Genomic DNA, 18,156 nt, shown 5'->3' with positions numbered 1-18,156 from the left:
CGTCGACGATAAACGCGCACGAAAAACGTCCCGGTGTGTAAAGACCTTTAGACATGATAATGACACACACTCGCTTGCTGAGGCACAAAGAGCTGAAGTCGGCTTGCCGGGTGCTCTTTTTATAGCTTCCTGGTTCCCACGTCATCCGCCTATGATGTGTCACTTGACCATTGGATTGATTTGACATACGTGCTTCAGACGCAATCACGCAGAGGGCGTTCCCATAGAGTAGCTTCGGTGACGCAGCTCGAGTTCCCACGAAGGGGAACAGTGGTTTAATGGTTTTAATGATGTTGATAACAATGTGTTTCTGATTTAAGGATATTGTTCAGTTCAGTTCAATTTATTTATATAGCACATTTAAAAACAACCATGGTTGACCAAAGTGCTTAACAATGTCATACACAAATAAGACAAATACAGTAAACACATCAAAATATAAAAACATCATAAATGTCTCTGCTTAGCCCAAAACAAAAGCCAAGGAATACAGGTGTGTCTTAAGCAATGACTTGAAAATTCCAACAGTCTCTGCAGTTCTTATGTGTACAGGTAAACTATTCCACAAATTGGGAGCCACCACTGAAAAGGCTCGATCACCTTTATTTTTAAACCTAGTTCTTGGTACATCGAGGAGCAACTGATTGGACGACCTCAGTGCTTTCACAGGAGTATGGACATGCAAAAGTTCTGATAAATAAACAGGTGCCAACCCATTTAAAATCTTAAAAACAAACAATAAAATCTTAAAATCAATCCTGCAGCGGACGGGAAGCCAATGTAATGAAGCTAGTACAGGGGTTATGTGCTCATATTTTTTAGTCCCAGTTAAAAGCCGCGCTGCTGCATTCTGAACTAACTGCAAGCGTTGGAGAGACGACTGATCCAAACCAACATACAAAGAGTTACAGTAGTCTAGTCTAGATGTTATAAGAGCATGGATTACACTTTCAAACTCCTTGCGTGGCAGATAGGGCTTTACTTTAGCCAACAGTCTCAATTGAAAAAAACTGGCTTTTACAACAGAACTAATCTGTTTATCAAACTTAAAAGCACCGTCAAAAATTACACCGAGATTCCTGCTAAAAGGACGAATATACAAACCTAAATCACCAAGTGCATCTACACAGGTACTTAAATCTCCAGGACGACCAAACACAACAATCTCAGTCTTATTTTCATTTAAATAAAGAAAGTTCTGTTCCAGCCAAATTTTTAAATCTCTCATGCAATTTAAAAGTGACTGAGATGAAGCTTTGTCATTTATTTTAAGCGGTAAGTAAATTTGTATATCATCCGCATAGCAGTGGAAAGTGATATTGTGCTTCCTAAAAATATTCCCCAAGGGCAGCATATACAAAGAGAACAACATAGGACCCAGTACTGACCCCTGAGGAACACCACAGGAAAGAGAGGCAACAGATGATGTAAATTCACCAAGGTGAACAGAAAAACTTCTGTCTGTCAGATATGATTGAAACCATTTAAGGGCTATACCCTTAATACCAACACACTTTTCTAGTCTAGATAAAAGAATAGAGTGGTTGACCGTATCAAAGGCCGAAGTCAAATCCAAAAGGACTAAAACAGCAGAGTTACCAGAGTCCATAGTTAAAAGAAGATCATTAGAAACTCTTAAAAGAGCAGTTTCTGTACTGTGATTGGACTTAAAACCAGACTGAAAATTTTCATAAATATTAAATTCATCTAAAAATGATTTAAGTTGATTAAAAACAACTCTCTCCAAGATTTTTGATAAAAATGGGAGTTTAGATATAGGTCTAAAATTAGACAATAATGAAGGATTCAAGTTATTCTTTTTCAGTAGTGGTTGCACAACAGCATGTTTAAAAACCGATGGTACACACCCTGAGCTAAGAGATGTATTAACCAAAGATACAACGCTTGGTCCAAGTGTGTCAAAGACATCTTTAGCCAAGCGTGCAGGAATACTGTCAAGGGGGCAATTTGCTGGACGTAACTGTTTAACTATGTCAGAGAGAGATGAAAATGTAACAGGCTCAAACTGCTGAAAGACAGTTGAGCAAAAAGAAAAATCATAAGAGTTACTAAAAAACGAATTTGATGAAACACTGAGACCAGCAATTTTATCCACAAAATATTTCAAAAAGTTTTCACATAGTATTACAGACGGCACAATACCATCTGTCCTGCGTGGATTAACAAGAGAGTTAAAAATACTAAAAAGAACCTGAGGCCGCTGGCTATTACTGGCTACTAAGTTGGAAAAAAATTTAGTTTTAGCAGATTTCACCGCTCTTTGGTATGTATATAATGCGTCCTGCATTATTTCGAACGAGATTTGTAATTTATCTTTTTTCCACTTTCTCTCAGCTATTCTACAGTTACGTCTGAGAGAGCGGGTAGTGTCATTTAACCAGGGTTCTGACAGAACTTTAGAACGTTTTTTCCTCAACGGAACAAGAGAGTCTAAAATCTCAGTGCAGGTAGAGTCAAATAAAACCATAAAATCTTCTACACTGAGATCATTGAGATTGCAGTCATCAAGATTATACAGCAATGAGTCTTGAAAAGTGTGAAAAAACTCTTGAAAAGTGTGAAGCAGTTGAAGTGTTAATTGCCCGCACACTATGTGTAGAAGCACAGTTAGAAATATCCAGATTAGGAACAACCATAGTAAATAAAACAGGCATGTGATCTGAAATACATGTGTCACATATTTCATTGATAGTTATACATAATCCATAAGACAATATGAGGTCCAAAGTATGCCCTTTTTCGTGGGTCGGGCCACTGACTGACTGCATTAAATTAAACGAATCAATTAGGCCGAGAAAATCTTTAACCAAAGGCTTAGATTCACAGCACAAATGTATATTAAAATCACCAATAATTAAAAACCGATCATATTTTAATGCAGTCCCCGCCACGAATTCTGCAAACTCCTGAATAAAATTCTTATTGTACTTTGGAGGTCGATAAACCACCGCACATAACACAGTCGTGGGAAAATTTAGCTCAAAGAGCTGTAATTCAAAACTGTTACAAGCGTCCGCCGCTATCTCCCGACAGTGAAAAACTGATTTGAATACAGAAGCCAGTCCTCCACCTTTACCGGTAGTCCGAGGAGAGCTTAAAAAGTCACAGCGCGGAGGAAGAAGTTCAGAGAAAGGAATTAACTCACCAGGATTAAGCCAGGTTTCTGTCAGAAACATGAAATCCAGCTCACGTGAAGTGAAAAAATCATTCAGCAGGAACGTCTTATTAGCTAGAGATCTAGCATTAATAAGAGCCAAACGAAGAGTGGAGTCCTCATTGGCCAACTGCGCCGCACGTTTCATCGGGCGAAGATTCGAAGAAACCACCCCACCACTGCGTACCCGAACCCGCACAGCTAACAGGTCGACCTCAGAAGTTAGCGTGGGGAACACAGGACAGAGCCACCTGCCTCTCATCTTCAGCGAGCGCCAGGCGTCAGGAACGCAACATCCCTGGTAAGCCGTTAATCTGACCGAGACACCGCCGCGCTTCCCCCGTCGTCTCCAACGCTTCTTGCGCGGAATAACGCATAATGATCGGCGTAAAAACGCCGGTATATCTGCCAGGAAGGGTGGATGGCCTGTAGTTTGATGGTTTCCCAACACATATCTTTCAGACATTGTATCCATAGAAGCTCCAATATTATAGAGTGATTGGCGATCATAAACGAGCAAGGCAGAAACATCGCGATTACATACACAAACAAATAAAGCAATAGCAAATAGAAGACAACACGGAGACAGACGGCATGCCATAAACAAGGGCGCCATCTTGATTGTGTGAATATTGTGGTTTGATAAGTGATGGATGGGGCAGCTGTTTGAATGCACTTCTGCAAACTCTCTACATGACTAAAGACTTCAGAAATCATGTTATGAGGTAAATTAATAACTTCATTCATTTTATTCTGTTGTGATTCATCAGAGTTTATTACAGTGTAGTGATTTTGACACAGGCACAGATTAATTTAGTGATTTTCACATGGGCAACCATTGGATTGTATGCCACACAGGACACCAGAGGTTTCACCTAAAGTGTGTGTGTGTGTGTGTGTGTGTGTGTGTGTGTGTGTGTGTGTGTGTGTGTGTGTGTGTGTGTCAGATGACCCCTCCTCCCTCTACTTTGGGGCACCAGCTAAAGAATTTCACTTTAACTAAGAATGATCTAAATAGATCATTAAACAAATAAGAAAATATGTAAATTAGAGGCAGTTTGTCATCTAATTTATCTGAAGGATTTTGTGAGATTCGGACCAGCTTGTAGAACCCTTTAACTGTATTATCAACACAAGGAAGACACAGTGGTAATAAAATGGAATTTATTAATAAAAGATAAACAAGAAAACTAAAAACACTAAATGATACTAAAATAGACCCCTTCAAGGTTTGTAAACATTGAATGACTATCGGGTGCGCGCGCAGCACGGGGTCGAACTGTTAATACCATTTAGGCCAGGGGTCTCAAACTCAAACTGGCTTGGGGCCATTTCTAAGACAGACCTTTCATCGGGGGGCCGCAAAGCTATTTTAACTAGTGCTGGGCAAAGATTAATCGCGACTAATCGCATACAAAACAAAAGTGACTTTTTGCATAATATATGTGCGTGTACTGTGTCTAATTATTATGTATATTTAACCACACACACATTCATATATTCATTTCAGAATTGTTTTATTTATATATCATTTTTTTAAATTTATATTTAATATAGATTATATAAAAATATAAATAAATATATATAAACATGTAAATGTTTCTTAAATACATACATGAATGTGTGTGTTTATATTTATACATAATAATTAGACACAGCACACACTCATATATTATACCAATAATCACTTTTATTTTGTATGCGATTAATCGTGATTAATCTTTGCCCAGCACTAATTTTAACGTTAAAAAAGCATTATATTTCTGTAAATGTCATGTTCATTTTCTATTATTTAATGTATAATAATGCTTGAAAATATATAAGCAGTGGTTTTATCTTTTTAATACACATTATTTTATAAAAGTAAGTAAATCTTTTCTTAACCTTATATAACTAAGACCTATTAAAACCTTGCACTAAACTAACAAATTTAATTTCTGTATAGATTTATAAACTATTATAAAAAATTAGCACCAGTAAGTGTTTCTGTTTTGATTTATTTTGGATTGTTTTCAGTCATAGTATTGACTTCATTGTGTTCTTTGTTATTTCAGTTTTAATGAATTTTTTTAACATATGTGGAAAATATTAATAAGTGAAAGTGATCCTAAAACTTTTGAATGGGTAGTCAATGTTACATAGACTAGTTGGACAGAAAAAAATAATAATATTGCTCTACGTGTAATTGAATAGTAAGCTACATGATAATATATTATACTTCATTATATATAGCAGTATACATACTTTTATCTTCTGTACATTTCTCCTCATCTTTTCTCTTTCCTTAACCTGGGAACTTTGATGGCTCTTTTCTTATCTGTAGTTTAAAATGTGTTGCAGTACACATACGGCTCTGCCTCCATATGCGGTGTCTCCATTAGAAGCTGTGACTTGATGTGAACTAACCCCACCGCAGCTCGATCTTCTCTGAGTAACAGCTGAGTATCCACCCGGAAGTAACAAATCTTCTCTGGACAAACACTACAAAGTCCCGATCAGATTAACTGATCGCATGTTGACAATGATATGATTGACGCGAGGTTCAGTTGAGGAATTAAAATCATGCATTCCGCTATCCTCGACATCACGGAGCGCGCGCGGCTCATGGCTGCGTAGCAACGGGTGACGCGACCCACGCCACGGAGCGCAACTTCCGCTCCCGAGCACTTTGGAAAGTGGAAAATGCTTTGACTCGTTTTAACGCGTTGTTAGACGCGAAATGTGAACGAACATTTTTTAAATCAAAAATCAAATGAATATAAAACAAAGGGAAAAAAATCTTTCTGCGGGCCAGATTATGTTATATTTTTGAAAGGTGACGCGGGCCGCACAGAGACCACTGATTTAGGCTTTATAATTTAATCTAACTTTTTTTGAGTTCTGCATGAATCGCGAAAACTTAACGGAAGACCTGGTGCGATTTTCACAGCCCACGACGTAAGTAGGCATTTTTGACGATACCGAATAATACGCAACTCAATCTGCTGTAATGACTTTTCTGACCCCGACATGCGCAGTGGGAATAGCTTGTGACGTGAACCGTGAAGGGGTCTATAGAATAGAAAAAGATAGAAACTGCAAAGAAATGCAAAGAATAGAAAGTAGAAGTGACTGAGTTAAATTTGTGGCAGAATGTTTTCTGTTTCTGATAAAATGAAAACCTTATTTCTAATAACCCAAATAATCAAATCTGATAAACGTTAAAGAAATCAGTTATGCAATATTGAAAATCACATATGGTAACATTTACTGATAGAATACACCAATGCCATGGTTTCAGGAAAGATTTGGTTGTGCTATATTTACGTTCTGTGCAGTCGAATGAGCTGTCTGGTGGTGGCCCGTTGGCCACGTGTCAGGATTTTTCGTGCTGCAATGGGGAAAGAGTCAGCTTCAGTTCAACAGCCTTGAACATGAAGTGCTATAAAAAATGCTGATCTCCGGGAAGCACGGAGAGGATTCTAGCGTTCTGGAACACGCAGACGTGATACGGTAGATGGTGCAGAAGGTCCTTTACAAATCTTGAACATGCAGACAAAGGCCTCTTGAAGTTTAGGTTTGCTCTTCTGAGCTTTACCTTGTTGCAGACGTAGGTTATTGCCTTTCTGGATGTAAGGCATGAAACATGGTGTGATCCACTCAGTGTCTGGATGCACGGGCCAGAGACTCAGAACTTGTGGTCGATCTGGTTCAGTCTCTGTTGTCGAACTCAGAACAAGGAGCTGTAAAATCTTAACGAGAGATTCTCTTTTAGCAGGAGACAAGAAGTTAGGTGCTCTGTTGAGCGATGGGGGTTGTCCGGTTTCAGTCTCTTAGCTCAGGGCCCGAGACTCAAAACGCAGTGTGTACTCTGTTAAAATGTCTCTATTTTCAGGACTCAGAGCGATGGATTTACTCTGTTTAGGGAGTGTCTCTTTTTTGGGATGAGACTCAGAGCGTAGGATTTTGTTGTGTCCTGTTTCCATTTCTAGCATGAAGGCAGGAGACTCAGAACAAGGAATGTCTGGATAAAAGGTACTTTTATAACTTTAGACAAGGAGGAATTTGCATTTTGTCGCTTTCCTGATGCAGAACCGTGATTGGCTGTTGATGTCAGAGGAAGTCCACAGAAGGTCCACCTCTCTTCAATGTGAGGAACTCATTTGCATTGCATAAAGTACAGAGTTTAACTTTGTCTTTAGAATTTCATTTATGCATTTTCCACTTACCGAACTATTTCCAAAATACCATTGCCATTGTCCTGAGTGTAAAAAGTATAAACATGACAGCAAAATGTTACCATATCAAACATGCATTCATTCATTTGTTAATAATGCAAGAATGCAGTGTCTTTAAACGAGTATAAAGTCAATAGGTGATGGTTTTAAGTCCATTTTGGTGGTGGAAGGATGTAAAGATTTGTCCTTTGGCTTAGCCAATGGTTTGTAAAGCCTTGCAGTGTGCTTAAGGAATTTATGATCACCCTTGCCTTAATGAGATCGTGTAGGGTTTTTTGAAAGAATGATAAGCAGAGATGGTGTGGGCCTATCAAAACATAATTTTTTTTACTCCGCTTTGGCATGAAGGTCAGCCGAGAAAAAGATGTCCGAGCAGCCTTATATTATATGATTGACCCGAAACTTGCTTATGTTCACCCACCAAAATCCAGTCCAAATGTAGCAGTTGGGTAGGGGTCTGGAATGCTTTGTTGTACGCTGTTCACTACAACAGTTAATATATAATGTGTTGTTTAGACTGAACACAGGTAATTGTTGTTTTATGGATGAGTTCATGAAAGAGTTAAAGGTGTTGTTTGAAAAGTTGGACATCGAACAGGGGCTGGTCTCTTCACAATCACTCAAGACACTTGGAAGAGAGGTAGGTTAAAATGTGGTAAATTAAAGTAAAAAAAGATTTTGAATCCATATAAATAAATAAATAAATAATATACATGACCGTAACATTCTTCACATGTTTAATTGTAATGTATTTTTAAAAGAAGGATGTCATTTGAAAGATGAATATAAAAATGAATACACAGTAAGATGCCTGTGGACGATGCTTTTTATGAATCACTCATCTAAGGTGACTCAAGTTTCTTCCTGTTTTCACTCTTATCTTATAACTTACTCTCTGTTTCTTAAATCAGTTTGATTGGTCGTTTTTCAAATGTTTAAATTGAATTTTGACTTTAATTGTAGAAACCTCTTGCTTTTTATTGAACACTATTATTTCAGATATAACACTGACTATTCTTTCATTGTTATCATTTGTTAGCATATAAAACAGTTAAATACAAATTAACAACTATTGTGAGTAACAGTAACATATAAAGAAAAAAATCTTTTCAGTTGTGGTTTTATAATTTTCTGATTTAAGCATCAATATTCATAGATATTTAATGAATTTGCTTTCTTGACTTCAGATTTTTATGCTTGCTGAGCAGCCTTATGAAAAATGTCAATCATGCAATACTCTTTCTATAAGTGGACTCATCTCAGTCTCTGTTGAAGAATTACAAGATGTGGTATGCAGTTCTGAATTGATCTATTAAAATGATAAAATACTCATTCAGTCTATCTTGATATGATGTTTTATTAACAAAGTTCGAGAGGAGCACGTTTAAATAATCTGCCAAACTATCTCATAATTACAACCAGCTGTCAACAATCAGCAATCAGGTGTCCACCTGATCGGCATGAGTGGAAGCATATATAAACATGCAGCCAACTCACCCACCCTCAATTTCCACTGAACCCCTCACCACAGCTTTCCCTTACTCTGCGTGAGCATGCCTCCATCAGTGGCACAGACTCAGCCAGTACAGGCTTCTCTATCTCTATCTCATTCTCTCCTCTGTCCGTGGCCCGACTGTAGCGGCTGCCTCCGCTACCGTCACAGGCCCGAACGCCTTATTTTCTTCCTCACCTCCCTTCTTCCACCCTATCCCCACAAGCGTGAGGCTGCCTCCGCTACCTGCACAGGTCCGAATGTCTTGGGGCTTTTTTCTTGGGGCACTAGGTTCGCTTGCTGTGGTCTGATCCTGACTGCGATCGTATCTGAATACCGGCACCCCCCGCAGCATCGGTCTGGTTTTACCGTCACTCGAGTAAATCAAACCCCGGTTCACTTAAGCAGTCTCGCATTATCACCATTGCGCTCGTATGGTAAGTTTTTGTTCTCATGCAGGCCGGGGGAGCGACGGCTGCGCATCTGTTTTTGAATGCAGAGTTTCTCAGTTGGCATGGTGATCATGCGTTGTGAAAACGTATGATTAATGTCATCGACTAAGGCGCATGTGCAGCTTGCTTTGCTTCCCGGGCGGGTTGCGCACCCGGTTCCGAGTTACTTGTGTTCGCGCAGACTGTGGCACAGTTCTATTGCAATCGAGGTCAGGCCACCTCCCTCAGGCAGTCTTGGGTTCGGTCAAGTGGCGTTAGCCCGGTGCGCTCCCGGCATCGCATGAAAGCTTTTATAGACAGATTTAATGACCAACATGTGCATAATTAAAGGGGAGTTCGTTTTAATGACCTTTTTGCCCTAAATAGGCCACCAAGTAAAGTTATTTGCGTTTTTCTTTTAAGTTAAATACATCTTTTCTTAAACATGTTTTTAGAAAATATTTGCAATGATTTTGTATGACGTGTAAAGGTTTGGACTAGAATCTCGTCGCTTTTGCAACGTTTTCACCAGCAGGTGGCGCCATATTCAGGTGTTTCGAGTTTGTCGAAATGGTGAATCTTTTTGTCAAAGCAATTAATTTACTGTAACTGATTTGAAGCTTCGAAAAGCATCTGTATTTATTGCCCAGTCTCGAGCAGAGTTTAAACCCAGTGACGCTGAAAGACAAAACACCTTTCGTGACAATTAATGATGCCTGCTTAAAAGAATAAGTTCAAGAGAACGATTTGTTTAAAGCGAACAGGTCGAACCATTACTCCAAATTGGACTGAATCATTTTTAAAACAATGGCGTCTCCAAAGAGCATGATCTACATTACTCAATTTCAGGTGTGCTTAACAGTCACTCTGACTCAAAATAAGACAATATTCCACTGCATAATCTATTTACCATACAGACCTTTCATTACAGCTCCCAGTTACTTCAACATTACACTGAACTGATTCCGTGTTGTTAATGAGTATGCACATTCCTAACAGCACGCATACTGATACAACGGTTCCCAAGCCACCGGTACACTGAATCCAGAACAGTTTCCTTCGGACGCATCCGACAATGAGCCAAAATAAGCATGGGCACTCCGAATAGTACACGTTCGACATCAGTAAGCTGCCGTGCTGTTTATGCTTGTATTGAAGAGATTACGATGGGCAAAATGTAAGTCTATTTAACATTTAACGTAAAATGTATAGACAATCGTATTGCTATAGCCAGTTATATTCAACAGCGTTTATTAAAACATGTAACGTTAACAAGTATAAAACAGGAGGATTAATTTAAAACAGTGACTCACTCGCATGAACCTGAAGTTTTTGACGCAGACAGACAAATGTTTTGGTTTGCACAATTTACTTATGAACGTGTAAGCTTTACTGTGTTTCTTTAAGAGACATAAACTTGGACAAATATGGCCATGGGCAAGTAATCTTTAAATCTTTAGATTCTGCCATCATGCCTCACTTTTACCACGGACAATATAATATGACTGTCGACTTTACTTCTGCACTTTCTGTACGTAATTATCAGATGATCTCCGCAAAGACGCGTGACGTAACAATAGAGCAGTAATGAACAACCTAAATTTGTGATCTACGAAAAGACACTGTGCAAAAAGTTATTGTGGAACCACAACACAAATGTTGCATTTGGTCACTGCTACTTGGCAGAAGTTTTTCATTTATGCTAAAGCTAAACCATTTTAAAAGTAACTAAACTACCGTCCAACTACAGAAAATATGTAGTTAAGTAAGTAGCGTCGCTACTTGTAGTTACCTACTCCCCAACACTGACTAAGCGCTACATGCACACGCATTTACTGCCAACTCATGTATACAGATTGTATTTTAAATTGCAGTGACATGGTTTCTGTTAAACGCCATCAAAGAAATTCTCTTCACTATCATGGCATTGACCAAGTTCTAACTAATCAAAAAACGCCAGTTACAACGCTTAACCGGCAAAGTGGACATCACTTCTGCATTTAAAGTTATACCCATCCTCCAGGATTCATGGCACTTAATCGACATACGTTGGCACTGTTAATGTATTTTAGTTGCAAAGCAGCCAAAGATTTCTGATATGCTACCAGAAGCAATTTTTTGGATTTGCTTTAACAACTATGCAATTCCTTACATCATTCACCTGCAATATGACTTCTTAATATGACCTTCTCACAGTTCAAAGGGTTTTCACTGAGCTCGATATTCCAATCGCTCAAGATAAAACCATGGGTCCAGCCATGTCCATCGAATTTCTGGGCATCATTTTAAACAGTAAAAATTCCAAGCCTCACTACCCAAAGATAAAATTGACAGGATAATTCTGGTCGCATCCACACGTATAAACCGTCCAAATTGTTCTAAACGCGAGCTGCTATCGCTACTCGGCCGCATGTCCTCTATCTTATGTTATCGTTTACATGCTTGAAGATCAAATCTCCCTAAACAGCTAAGGCAACAATGAGCTCCGTTATGGATAACCTTCCTTAAACAATGGAATGGTCTGTCTGTTTTTTACAACATTCTGGTTTCTCTACCTGTGTATATCCTATTGTATACCGACAATGCTCCCTCAATAAGTTTCGGGACGGTTTTATCAAGGTCGCTGTTTCGTGTCTACATGGCCCCCAGCTTCTAAATTTACCGCAGCCACTAAAATCCTCAACAATATTCAAGCAATCCATTTTACTCCGATCCGGCATCCCAGTGGACCCCCTTATTTCAAACCATTCCTTCCGCATAGATGCAGCTGTACAAAAAAGGTCTTCCATAAAAACAAATTCAAACCCTGGGCCGCTGGTCATCAAACTTTCAAATCTACAGCCGATCCAGCTAGGCATGGGCTGGTATGAGATTTTGAGAGTATGATAACCTCAAGCAAAAATACCACAATTTCACAGTGTTGCTGTACTGCCATTGCAACAGTAAAATGTGTTATTTTCAAATGTCTGTGTATACAAACAACTTTTCAACTGGACAATACATTTTATTTTAAGCAACACATGTATGCCAGGTTAAAATAAAGCACTTAAATTATAATATTCTTTAATATATATATATATATATATATATATATATATATATATATATATATATATATTAAATGTAAACATCAAATCAATTACATGACATGATTTAATAATTTTTTGTATAAACACACCTCATGCCTCGGAAATAGTATCACAGAAATGTTAGTGGTTTTTAAAACCTCGAGTCTTTAAAACCTCAGTCAGTATACCTTGAAACCGGTTACCGGCCCATGCTTAGATCCAGCCGCTTCCACATCACGTGTAACAAGCCTTAACCAATTAATCGTTAATTCTCACCACTCGTGCTGATTTGTACGTCGCCGGACGCTCCTATTCGTGTTGGCGTGGGTTCCCCATTCATAGGAGGCAAGGGGCTTTTCCCGTGTCCCAGCCCCTTTGAAGCATTGGTCGAACTCTCGAGTGAGGGTGCAGTTTTACTCAGTGGTGTAGTGCAGGGTATACGCAGGTATACAGAGTATACCCACCTCTTTATTTGATGGCATGGAGTATACCCACTTCTACTGGGGGCATACATTAAGAGTATACCTACTTCTCCAGACACCACTACACCCCTGGTTTTACTGCAGGCGTGGCCTACCCGTTCGATGCCATGAGCAATTTCTTCCAAAGCTCCCGTTGGATGCTGCGACGGCCCTCCCGGTCGAGCGACTAAACTCGATCCCCAATCGCGCTAGCGCCGTGCACAACAGCTTACTGTTCAGCTGCTGGCAGGGCTTACCCATCCAATGCCATGAGCATTAAGCTCCGTCGGATCCTGCGAGAGCCCTCCCGGTCGAACGGCTAAACTCGATCCCGAATCACGCTCGCGCTGTGCGTCCCATTTAACTGCTGGCGGGGCTTACCCATCTGATGCTGTGAGCATTAAGCCCCGTCGGATGCTGCGAGAGCTCTCCTGGTTGAACGGCTAAACTCGATCCCGAATCATGCTCGTGCTGCGCGTCCTGTTCAACTGCTGGCGGGGCATACCCGTCCGATGCTGTGAGCATTAAGCCCCGTCCGATGCTGCGAGAGCCCTCCCGGTTGAACAATCACGCTAGATTTTGCAAATACCTTCTCCTACCCTTCACTTTTTGGGGGGTTAATTTCAAATCATTTCTCTATCTCTGCATCGCTGATGTTTCCTCCGCTACCGCAGGAGCTCTGCCTCCAACAAATTTTTTTTTCCAACTTCACTTTCTGCAAGTTTTTTGGGGGGCTACCAATACAACCTCCGGCTGCTGTCCGACATTAGTTTGCAATTTTTGGGGGGTGTTCTGGGTTCAGGCCTAATACAGACCCCGGAGCCCTCTCTTTGTTGAGGAGTGCTCTGGGCTCGGGCAAATACCGAGCTCAGAGCCCTCTCCTCAGACAGCACGTCAAATACGCATATCATTAATTCTATCTGACTTATTTGTAAGTGTGAACTCTTGAAGTTGATAAACTTTTGTAAAATGTAATCCTTTAAAACTGCAGCAGTAAATCGTATTAAAGGAGCTTAGCCATTTATAAATACTTCATCATGATATATAAAATTTTATTTCTCAGATGTTATATTTGATGATATTTGATCTGTTTGTTATGTAGGAAGATGCTCTACAGATAAGAGAAGGAATCATTGAGCAGTTCTGTTCTAACTGTAATAAACCTCTGGAGACGGCAAGTAACTTTTCAATCATGTAGTAAATATTTACACCTGTTCTAATGGTGTGCGGTGTAATGTAATGTTACATTATAAAGATGAAAAATAAGCCTTAGATATCTACAGAGAGGTTTATGTCAGACTGTGGCCTTATTCACAATGCAAACTTTAGGGAATGACAACCACATTTCAATGTGAGAGTAAATCCCTAAATGATCGTTCCATGTCTGTACGGATCGAGACTCACTCCTAAAAATGCGATGATTGACACATACTGTATGTAACCATAGTAACTGCTTTGACCAAAAATAATATTAAAGCGTTAATGTTTGCGATAAACTCTGTCTTGGCATTGTGTGTCGGGCATTTGTGAGACTGCTTCTCTCAGTGCTGTCTTGCAGTGTTGCCAGGTCCACTACTTTAATTTTTTGGCTTACATTGTCACGGGGTGACAACACACTGTAAAAAATACTTTGCTGCCTTAAAAAATTTTGTTGAATCAACTGGGATTTACAAGTCATTTCAACTTCCTATTATTTATCTTGACTAGAGAGGAGTTGTTATAACTACAGGTGAGTTGTTATAACTTATAAAATTAAGTTGACTTTTCTTAACTATATTTTATAAGTTGTGACAACTCATCTTTGTTGACATGACTTGCAAATCTGAGTTGATTTAACAAAAAAAATTAAGGCAGCAAAGTATTTTTTACAGTGCAGGAGAACGGGCAAGCGGAACTATTTTTGTGCCGGACCGATTTCCATCCAGTTCGGATCACTCCACCAGGGATTTAACAAGGAAACGAACGTCAGGTGTGCAGGTTAAATGTGGCGATGGCCGATTGGGACACAACGGCGAAGCACTGTCTATGGGGTTTTCATCTCATCACTACTATCAGACACTTCAACTCCAAGAGGCGGGTCTCCATCAAGGCGGCAGAGTATTTTATGAGTACTTGGATTTCAGTTTGTGTGTTGTGGATAACTACACATGTGCATTGCTGTGGATTGGTTTAACTATTATTGGTGTGTGCGGAGCACCTGTCTTGCTGATGTCCGTGCCTGCGACCGTGAGTACCGTCCAATTGTAGAGCTGAAGTCTCCCACTAATGATTTGTGGAATAGCTATTGTAAGATTTATCTAGACGGGCTGCACATCTACCTGCTCACCGCTGTGTTTGAAAACCTGTCTGCATACTTCCCATTGCTGCTTGCATAAAAATGTCTCTTCTGTTTCCATTGCTGTTGCTTATGAAGAAAGCCCTGTCTGGATATTCTTTGTGGTTTCTATAAGAAGGCCCTTGGTGTCTATTGCTGTTTGCTCACGTTGGAAAAACTTGTCTTGCATACTTGCTATTGCTGCTTGTAAAGGAACGTCTCTTCTGCTTACATCACTGTGTGCTTACGAAGAAAGCTCTGTTTGGATCTTCATCGTTGCTTATACAAGAAAGCCAGTTGTACTTACTGCTGCCTGCTTACCTTGGAAAGCCTGTTAGTTTATGTACCCCTGCTGGCTGGTACAGATTTGTCCCCTCTGCCTCCATTGTTGTTTGCTTATATAGAAAGCCTGTGTGTATACTTAGGATTGTGCCGATAGATGATAATATCGTGTATCGACGATCTTCAGACATATCGCCAATGGCAGGCTTTCATGGCGATAGTCATGACGATAGTTGGCGAATGGTTATTATTATCATCATTATAGTTTTTGCATGCTTTTCCTTGCATGAGGGTTTGTGGGCTTCACTTTGTGAAAATATGATCGCGTTCTGCTGTATCGATGTTTTTAAAAAGGCACTTCTGAGAGCACCACTGCTTGACACGTGTGTAGCCTTCTGCAACAGCACTAAACAAATGCATTGAATTGTTTGTATGTGCGCTGCGTGTGTGTGTGCGCAGGTGTATGTTTTTACAGTCATTAAGTAATCATGTTAAATAATCAGGATTATGATTTTTCCCATAATTGAGCAGCCCTAATTCTTAAATTTCCGTGCACCAAAGAGGTTGTTAGTGCGCAGAGGGTTAAAACTAGCGAGAGTCTTGTTCTCGCTCCCTGGCACGCAAGAAATTTAGAGCGCCTGGGTGTATCACTGATCTCTCAGGCTGACGATAGGACAATCTCAAAAAGGGGCATATTGCCCATCACTACTTTCTACTGCTTGCTGGAACAGGAACGTCTCCTCTGCTTCTATTGTTGCTTGCTTACGAAGTAAAGCCTCGTCTGGAGATTCATTGTTGCTTGTGTACGAAGGCCCCTTTGTGTGCACTGCTGTTCGTCCACCTCGGAAGACCTTGTTTGTATACTTACTCTGGCTTGCTTGCATCTCTTCTGCATTCACTGTTGTGGCTTGTGAAGGGAAGCCTTGTCTGCATAGCTGCTGCCGTACGCTCAAGAAAGCCCTCTCTGTATACCTACCATTGTCTGCCTACCCAGGAGAACCTGCTGGTATACTTACCATTGCCTACTTGCATAGGAGAGCCTCATTGGCATAGTTACTGTTGTCCCCTAGGTAAAGAAATGTCTTCATATCTATTGTTGCTAGTACAGGAAAGCCCCCTTGTCATCTACCACTGCCTGCATACCAATGGAAAACCTGTCTGTATATCTACCACTGTCTGTGTATACAGCAAAGCCTTCTGGTAGCTATGGTTGCTTGCTGAAGAAGGAAAGGTTCATCTACATGCCTATTGTTGCTCTCTCAAGGAAAGCCCCTTCAGCACATCAGCTGCTATACGCCTGCCGAGAGAAGTCTGTCTTGCATACTCACCATTGACAACATGGAAAAGTAAGCCCCCTTCCCCCTTGTATACTTACCGTTGCCAACCCACAAGGAAAGTCCCTTCAGCATGTCAGCTGCTATACACCTGCCGAGGAAAGTCTGCTTTGTATACTTACCGTTGCCAACCTGCAAGGAAAGTTCCCCCAGCACATCAGCTGCTATACACCTGCCAAGGGAAGTCTGCCCAGCATACTTACCGTTGTCAACCTGTAAAAGAAAGCCCCCTTCCCCCTTGGATACTTACTGTACCATTGTGTTGGGCCGGCCTCAGAAGAAAAAGGGCAAGAGGCCAGTCGTCCACCTGCCCCGGACTTGGCTGGAAGAGAGGAACCAGAAAGAAGATTTGATTTAGAGTGCTCTGTAATTAATAAAATTCAATTTGTTCATTTTTAACTTGTTGTCTGTCTGCTTTTTGGGAACTCTGAGGTCTCCTCGAGGTGGTATTGGTGTCAGGGGCTAGAGCATTGGTAGTCTGCCCCGACCTGTGTCAACATACCGCTGTGGCACTTAAACATTTATATCTTTGCTCATGAAGCGATCAGGTTTTTCGTGTCTGAGGTAAAGCTTTGGTATTTATTTCAGTTTATCATGAGATTTTTCTTGTTTGCTGTTTTTCTGTGCAAGATCTGGCAACACTAGTAAGCAAATGCTTGTCCCTCTGCCATTAATGTTAAAATACTGCAGTTGTCATTACCATAAATGACTTAAGCATTAAGAGGTGAAGTGTCAACCAGTGTGGGCAAGGTCTCTGTGTAATGTTTTTATCTCAGATATAGTGGAGCACCACTATTTTCTGAATATAATTTAAGGCTTAATTCTGTGTCTTAAAACTTAATGAGTTATTATCTCATCAGAAACATGAGATCCACTCACAAAAAATACTGATTGTAGAGTTGAGGAGATTCAAAGGAGGAATGAAGACAAATGAACTGGAAGTGATCATTCGTCCTCAGTTGAAGGTAATAAAATATTGTGTGTGCGTGCGTGTGTTTCATAAGTACAATATGTTCAAATATCAAAGTCTGTTTTTAATTTCAGGTTTCCGCTCATGAATTTGAGCTCTATGCCATAATAAACCACTATGGCTCATATAAATATGGACACTTTAATGTAGACATCAAATGTGAAAATCAACAATGGTATCGCTTTGATGAAACCCACGTGTGTGAGGTATTTACAAATATTTATATTGATATTAATGTGTGTTTGTGAACAAGATTTTAATATTTTTGCTAACATCACAATCTGATCATTTTTGGGATCATTTTTCTTTAGAGTTATTTGAACAATCTTTCACAAAAAGACGAGAACTTTGTGAACAGGTACAGTATCTGCTATCTTTCATTAACTGTGATATTATTGTTATGAAGATTATT

General features: G+C 39.9%; 1 long non-coding RNA gene across 1 annotated transcript; it reads left to right on the top strand.

The window, feature by feature from the left end:
- The first annotated feature begins 17,629 nt into the window (after positions 1-17,629).
- LOC141364383 (uncharacterized) lies at positions 17,630-18,104 on the top strand. The gene is made up of 3 exons (XR_012370122.1): positions 17,630-17,739; positions 17,819-17,950; positions 18,056-18,104. It is a non-coding gene; the product is annotated as an uncharacterized lncRNA (long non-coding RNA).
- The last annotated feature ends 52 nt before the right edge of the window (positions 18,105-18,156 follow it).

The sequence above is a fragment of the Misgurnus anguillicaudatus genome, chromosome 6 (assembly GCF_027580225.2).
Source record: "Misgurnus anguillicaudatus chromosome 6, ASM2758022v2, whole genome shotgun sequence".
In the NCBI taxonomy this organism is placed as follows: domain Eukaryota; kingdom Metazoa; phylum Chordata; class Actinopteri; order Cypriniformes; family Cobitidae; genus Misgurnus; species Misgurnus anguillicaudatus.
The sequence above is the reverse complement of the archived record's forward strand: the minus strand, read 5'-3'. Positions and strand labels throughout refer to the sequence as shown.